The sequence below is a fragment of the Marmota monax genome, unplaced genomic scaffold, assembly GCF_021218885.2.
Source record: "Marmota monax isolate L192 unplaced genomic scaffold, Marmota_monax_Labrador192_F-V1.1 WCK01_AAM20220418_F8-fsc00039, whole genome shotgun sequence".
In the NCBI taxonomy this organism is placed as follows: domain Eukaryota; kingdom Metazoa; phylum Chordata; class Mammalia; order Rodentia; family Sciuridae; genus Marmota; species Marmota monax.
The window spans coordinates 5,598,126-5,605,605 of NW_026693602.1; the positions used below are offsets into that span (position 1 = coordinate 5,598,126).

The 7,480-nt window shown below is 46.4% G+C and overlaps 1 long non-coding RNA gene across 4 annotated transcripts in view; it reads left to right on the plus strand.

The window, feature by feature from the left end:
- LOC124103135 (uncharacterized) overlaps positions 1–6,599 on the plus strand; it is a 31,443-nt gene extending 24,844 nt beyond the window's left edge. For 2 of the 4 annotated variants that reach the window (XR_009228226.1, XR_006855112.2), the window contains one exon: positions 5,231–6,599. This is a non-coding gene — a long non-coding RNA (uncharacterized LOC124103135). Of the gene's footprint in view, positions 1–3,785; positions 4,721–5,230 lie in introns of those variants that run through there. The other 2 variants (XR_006855111.2, XR_006855110.2) reach the window with 1 other exon arrangement.
- Positions 6,600–7,480: the final 881 nt, after the last annotated feature.

Consider the following 7,480-nt stretch of genomic DNA (forward strand, 5'->3'; position numbering starts at 1 on the left):
TGGTTCTCCATTGTCCTGTGGGGCTTCACCTCCAAAACACAAGTTCCAGGATAATTCTAAGACAGCAGTAATGGAGCACGAAACCAAGTGCAAGCCCTTCTCCAGGGGTTATGAGTAGCTGCCTCGGTTCTAGACCATGCAACTGGTCCCATGCAGTCCCCACAGTAATTCCTGCTGGTGCCAAGGACTAGGGCCCTGAACAGAAAGAAAAGAACTCTGATTCTGTGAATGGTATTTAAAAAGGCCTGAATCCAGGTGTGGTGGTGAACGCCAATAATCCTGGTGGTTTGGGAGGCTGAGGCAGGAGGATTGCAAATTGGAGTTCAGCCTCAGCACTTTAGTGAGACTGTATCTCAAATTAAAGATTAAACAACAACAACAACAACAAACACTGGTAATGTAGCTCAGTGGTAGAGTGCCTCTTGGGTCAGTCCCCAGAACACCCTGCAAAGCAAAGCAAAACGAAACAACAACAACAAAGGGCCTGAGACCTTTGCAGTTAACACATGACACAGTATCACATCTAAAAACACTGCCCCCTAGCTGCTGGGACATTTCATGTGACCTATTTCTGCTCTCTGCTGTCAGTCTGAGAGTGAAGGGTCATGGTCAGCATGTTAAATGCCCAGTTTGCTCCCCCTTAGGATAAATTTGAGCTTGGTCCCCAGTAGCCCATTTCCACCCTCCCACAGAAATGCTCCGAAAAGGAAAAATCAGAGCGTTTTGTAAATATACTTACCAAATAATCTTTCCTCCTGAAAGCATATTCACGTTCTGGCAGAGAGGCTGCCTTTATTCTACCCTAGATGCAAATGCATCCCAAGTACTGGTGAGGGACCCTTTATCCAAGTTTGTAAAATGCTTGAAGAAGTTTCTAGAAAAAAAAATAGACACCATGCGAGCAGAAGGCACTATTATCACTTGTTTGGAAGTCTGTGTTTTGTTAACAAACGTGCCCCTGGTGACGCGTGGATCAGCGTGGTTTATTACAAGCAAGCCTGCGTGGGGCTCCTCACATTCCCGTTACTGGCCTGGGGAGGGTCCGAGTCTCAGCGACTTTCCAAACCAGAGCAAAACCACCCATAAAAAGTGTGATGAAACAAACACTGGGGCAGGGGGATTTGGTGTTCTTTCTTCTCCCCTTGCCAGCAAGTGAAGAATTTAACACCGCCATCCGTCAGAGCTTGCAGGCAAAAGCCACAAATCTCTGTGGTTCTGTTTGACATATTGGCACCGTGCCAAGTTCACAGGACGCTCTGTCTAGAATCCTGGGACCTCACCGAGTCTCAGCAAGTTCACGCAAAGGGCCGAGTCAGTAACCTGGATGCAAGTGGCTGTTCATGCATTTAGCTTGTTCCTTGCCCACCTGCACCCAAGGCCCTTCCAGAAGAGCCTCATAAAGTGATGCTCCCTGACATTCAGCACACACCGACTTCTCTTCCCGTTTCCTGGTTCTTTAGTAGATCCCCCCAGAGGGCAGGGATACTGTCGGACAATCGCATGACTTCACTGCCCTCTCTCCAGCTCATCAGAAATCCTTTGGCTGTTATATGAGTGAAACGTGCTTTTGAAAGGGTGACATGGGTGTCGTCTGTAGGTGTCTCTACCAACAGTTGACCACCCATTTCCTTGACCTCACACCATTCTAATCTACTCCCAGTGTTCATGATCCTCCCCAGACGGCCTTAAGGACCAGAGGAAGGAGGTGGAGGATGTAGCAGAAACTTCCTGCACTGAGCAGCATTGCTCATGGAATTTCAAAGCACTTGTCAGTGTAAGAGGCCTCCATTTCTCTGATAAAAATAATGAAAAGTGCTTGGGTTTATGAGATGGGCTCTCTGTAAATTCTCATCAAGGAGGACAGATATATTATGGGAAGAGAGAGTTTTTCTGTATAAAGTGTTGCTAGGATCCTTCCTGCTGGGAGACTGGTTCTGTCTCCTCCCCCACCCTCCTTCCCCTTCTCCTCATTCCTCCTCCTCCTCCTCCTCCTCTTCTCTTCTCTCTTTTCCTCTTCTAATTTTTCTTGCTTTGCTTTGAGGAAATCAAGATCTTCTGAAAGTTGATGATTTTGGTCACTCAGTTTGCTTCCATGTGACCTCTGATCATAGAGAGCGGACTTGAAGTGCTGGGGGAGGGGGTCCCAATTGCAACCCTCCCCCTGCTTGGGTTTGGACATGTTCAGTGTCCAGACTCATTCGCTCATTTCAGGATGGTGGGACATCTTTGTATCCAGGCACAAAAGGAAAGGAGGGCTGAGCAGGAGTAGGGGGAGGAGAGGCTGTAAGGCTCCACCCAGGCCTCCAGGAGGCCTGCCCCTCTTCCCTTCTCCCCTTCCCACGCCCCTAGCTGGGTCTCAGCCCGGTGCAGTGGCTGTAGTCCCAATTGGTAAGCTGAGACTGGAGGAGTTTGTCATCAGCCTGGGCAACATAGCAAAGCAGACAAACAAAAACAACACAACACAACACAACTGCGGTTAGGGGACTTCCCATTGTACTCCCATAATTCCCTGCAAATGTGTCAACCGTTGTATTCACCATTGTTTTTGGTAACTGGCTGTATTACTTGGAGTTACCAGAGTGATTACTGATCCTCGTTAAACGAAGCACAGTGAAAAGACTGAAAGTAAATATTTCAATTGTAACAGTTTTTTAAAGATTATAATAATGCACTCAGAATTATAATAATTTCTAACAGTAATAAAGCTTCTTTATGTACTCCATTTCTCATTCTATTAACTGGAACATATGGAAATCAATATTGGTGAGAGGTCCCTCTGTGGGAAGCAGTTTGATAAAAAATCTGAACAGAGCTAGGGGTGTGGCTCAGTGGTAGAGCACTTGCCTAGCACGTGTGAGGCGCTGGGTTTGATCCTCAGTACCACACAAAAGTAAATAAATAAGAAAAAGTTTTTAAAAAAACAAATCAGTGTCTACCAGGCTGGGCTGGGCCTTATTTGTTGAGCAGGAAGCAAAGAAAGAGGAGTAGTTAGAGTGCTAAAGCCCCTTTAAGGGAGTACCTCCCATGGCCTAACTTCCTCTCTCTAGGTCCCACCTCTTAAAGGTTCCACCATTTCTTAATAATGCCGTAGGCTGGGGATAAGCCAGCTAGGCCTATGGGGGACATTTATCCAAACTTAGTGTGTGTGTGTGTGTGTGTGTGTGTATATATATATATCTCACATGCCTTTTTTTCTGGAGGGTGAGAACTCTGTTTTTCAGATTTGAGTAGCTGAAGATTAGCATAGGACCTGGAATATAGCAAGGATTCAACAACTGTTTACTGAATAAAGAAATGAAGGCAGGCAGGATTTAGGAAGTGGGACTACCCTGAAGAAGAAAGGAGTGAAAAGAGAACGCAAAGCCACGAACTCAAATTTAATTTTATGAAGGAAGAACTATCAGTTAAATTAATTTATTATTATTATTATTATTATTATTATTATTATTATTTTTGTGATACTGGGGATTGAATTCAGGGACTCCTTACTACTGAGCTGCATCTCCAGCCCCTTCTAATTTTTATTTTGAGACAGGGTTTTGCTAAGTTGTCCAGGCTGGCCTCTAATTTGTGATCCTCCTGCCTCAGGCTCCTGAGTAGTGTGACTTGCAGACATGCATCACAATGCCCAGTTCAGTCTGATTTTATGAACAAGGAAACTGAAGCTTGGTGAGTGTGTGACATGTTCAAATGACACAGCTGGGAAAGCCACATCAGGAACCCATGTCAGAAAGCCAGATTGACTTTGAATTTAGTGTTCTTGACCATTTAACTGTCTCTTACAGGCAAGCTTGGCAAATGCGTTGGTTTATGCACACCTGTTGATGAAGTCCTTCCCTGAATCTGACCCTGACCCGAACCCCATCTTCTCTGACCTTCTGGATGTGCAAAGCCTGCAAATATCATCATTGCGAGAAAAAATTAAATTTTTTAATATTCCAAATTTTGGGTTTTAGAACCACATTTTCTCCTCCTCTTTCTCTTTTTGAAATTTCTTTGCCTCCAGGCTTATTTATTTATTCCTGGGCTACCACATATATTCCTGAGATCCTGGATGGTGGAAAGTTGTCCTTTAAAAGCAGAGGGCACTGTGGGTACAGATGGATGCTTCCATTCAAATCTGCAGCCAGGACATTTTCTTCTTGGGAAAAGCCACTCCCTCTGCCCTCCCTGCTTCTGACCTTGAACGGTCTCAAGGTGGTGATCATTAACATAAATGCCCAAAGCAGATCTTGCTTGCTCCCTTCTGAATGGAGCGGGGACTTCTCTGGTTGCTGTTCTGGTTTGGAAGGACAGTCTAGGGTGGATGTCAGCTGCTCCTGGACGTGAGGAAGAGAGACTAATAAAAGGCATTAAAAACATCTTTCTCCTTATTTCACTTGACGCCCTGCGTCTGTCACAGACCCTGCCCGACTGACAGGACGTTACACAAATAACCCCTTCTTAAGGAGCCGAGAGGCGGCAGCGGGCATTTTTTCATTTGGAGTCTATCAACTGAGAATTGATAAAGTCATCACGGAACAACTGTAGTTTGACCCTGACCTGCCAAAGGAGATCGAAAACGTCTGGAGTGGAGGGAGGCGAGGGGGCCGGCGACGTGGCCGCCTCGGGAAGGCGCAGAGTCGGCCCGGGGCTGACCGGGCGCTCCGCGAGCGTGTTTAATAACTGCAAAGTAAATAATGAAAGGGCAGTCAATAAACAATTGTGGTTTAATAAATTATTCATTTTAACAATACTTGCAGTGTTTGCCCAGGGATGGAGCCGGCTGGAGGCTTCTTCCCTGCGCGCCGCGGCTCGGAACCCTCCTGTTGTTCACCGTTCTGGACAGCAGAGGGCACTCGCGTCACGCCCGAAAAAGGCAGAGGCCCACCCCTCCCGGTGCCCCTCCTGGTTCATGGAAAGAGAGGCGACAGGGAAACGTCGAGAAGAGGTGGAGAGGAAGATAGAAAATGAGTGGATAGGGACGGAAATGAAAAAAATACATTTTCCACAGGCTGATCAAATTCAACCTTGCACCGCAGCTAGGCATCTGCAAACAAATCGAAAACAGTCACTCTGTATTTCCTTGGTTAAAATAACTTATTTATTTGAAAGCCATAGGATGACAGATTGGGAACAGTCAGGGCAAGGGCAAGGAGATATCCGAGACATTTAACAGATTTATTTCCATCTTGAAAATGGAACTCTGATTTTTTTGTTTTGTTTTGTTTTGTTTGTTTTTGTTTTTCAGGAAACACTCTCAGGATCAGGTGGTTTTCCTGAGCTTCACCGCCAAAGAGACAGCAAGAATGCCAACCAGCTGCTGAGGGGCCCGAGGCTGCCTTTTAATTTAGGAGACAGGGTCTCACTAAGTTGCCGAGGCTGGCCTTGAACTTACAATCCTGCTGCCACAGCTTCCCAGGTTGCTGGGATCACAGGTGCACACTACCCTGGCTGGCTCCCTAGGCTGCACGGAACAAAGCCCCAGCACAATTTAGAGCTTACCCTTCATGGAAATGAGTTCCTAATATCAGCCCAATTCTGCGTTCATTTTCTGTTCTCATGGCCCTGTGCCAGGGCTTTATTTTATTTATGAAATTGTGTCATATGAGGCAAAACTCCTATTGTAGGTTGAGAAGGGCCATTGTCATCCTGGGATATTTACTGTACGCCTAGGTGCTGAGGTGTAATCTGTCCTCTGCAGTAATGCAGATACGAAAGCCAGTGGTATTTATTTATAATAACGCGGGAGGCAGCCTGCAGGGAAGTGTCATCTTGTTTGTAATCAATCCCAGTGTGAGGCTGTTGTTGCCGCACAATCAGGTTTTGCATTAAGTGACAAATTGGCTTCGTCTTCTTATTCTGACTGTCATTTTTCTTCAGTGGGGATATATCATCTCTGTTACAAGGCCTTGGAGCTTACACACACACACACACAAATGCATGCCTTGTGAATGAGCTCAGGAAAAAAGCCACCATCTCCCATGGGCTTACAAACAAACCCTAATTCCTGCCACTCCTGGGAATGAGCACGAATGTGTTGAAGAAAGCTGGCAAAGTAGAAGAGCGTGCTGTGCGTGTGGTGAGGTAAACATGGCTGTATCTGGTGAAGGCGTGTCATTGCTACGGATTGAATTGATTCGACAAATCCATACACTGAATCCCTACTACCAACGTGAGTGTGTTTAAAGACAGGGTTGGAGCTGGGGGTGTAGCTCATTGGCATAGTGCTTGTCTAGCCCACATGAGGCCTAGGTTCAACCCCAGTACAAACACAAAAAATGGGTCTTTGAGAGGTAATTAAGGTTAAATGAGGTCATAGGGGTGGCACCCTAATCCAATATGGCTGGCACTTCTGAGATGAGGAAGAGGCACTAGGGATATGGGTACAGAGTTTTCTCTCTGAAGACACAGCAATGTGGTAGTCATCTGCAAGCCAGGGAGAGAGTCCTCAGGAGAAACCAAATCTGCCGATAACTTGATCTTCAACTACCAGCTTCCAGAACTGTGAGAAAGTGGATTTCTGTTGTTTTAACTGCCCTGTCTGTGTCATTGTGTTATAGAAGTCTCAGCAGACTCACACGGTCATTAATAAACTGACACTGGTGCTGTGTTCTGGATGTCTGTCTGTGTTGCAGCCCTAAAGCCCAAGGTGATGGTATTTGGAGGTAGGGCCTTTGGGCAGCTTTTGGTCACTACAACAAAGCACCTGACACAGGCTACTTAGAAAAGAAAGGTTTATTTAGCTCACAGTTTTGGAGGCTGAAAGTCCCAAATGTCACAGTGCAGGCTTTCTTGGTGCTCCTTGGCTGCACCACCTCATGGAGCAGATAACAATGGCAGAGCAGGTACAGAATTGCGTACATGGTCACATCTCAAACCAGGAGCAGAGAGAGCTGGGTGGGACTGGGCTTATTTCTTCCACATCCACCCTCTAGTGAGAACTCAAGGGTCTCACAGGACTGCCTTCTGAGAGCACACCCTTGTGACCTAAGGACCTCCGAGTAGCCCCACTATGACGTTTCTACCACCTCCAAGGACACCCCTCTGCGGACCAAGCTTTCAATCACATGAACCTCAAATAGGACACACTTAACTAATATCCAAACCATAGTGGGAGGTAATTAGATTTAAATGAGATGAGGAGGGCAGTGACCCCAGGATGGGTATAAATGTCCTTATAAAAAGAGGAAGGAGACCCCACCTTGCTCTTTCTTAGTCACGTGAGGACTCAGCAAGAAGACGGCTCTCTTCAAGAAAGGAAGAGAGTGCCCATCACAACCTAGCCCTGCTGGCCCCCCAGGATGTGGGCTTCTGGCCTCCAGAGCTAGAAAATAAATAAATGTTCAGACATTCAGTCTACGGCGCTCCGTTATGACAACTGGAGCAGACTGATACGGAGAGTGGTAAGAGAAGTGGTGCCTGCTGTAATGTGACAAGTCCCCAAGACTGTGGAGGTGGTTTTGGAACTAGGGAAAGAATAGAGGCTGGAGAATTTTGA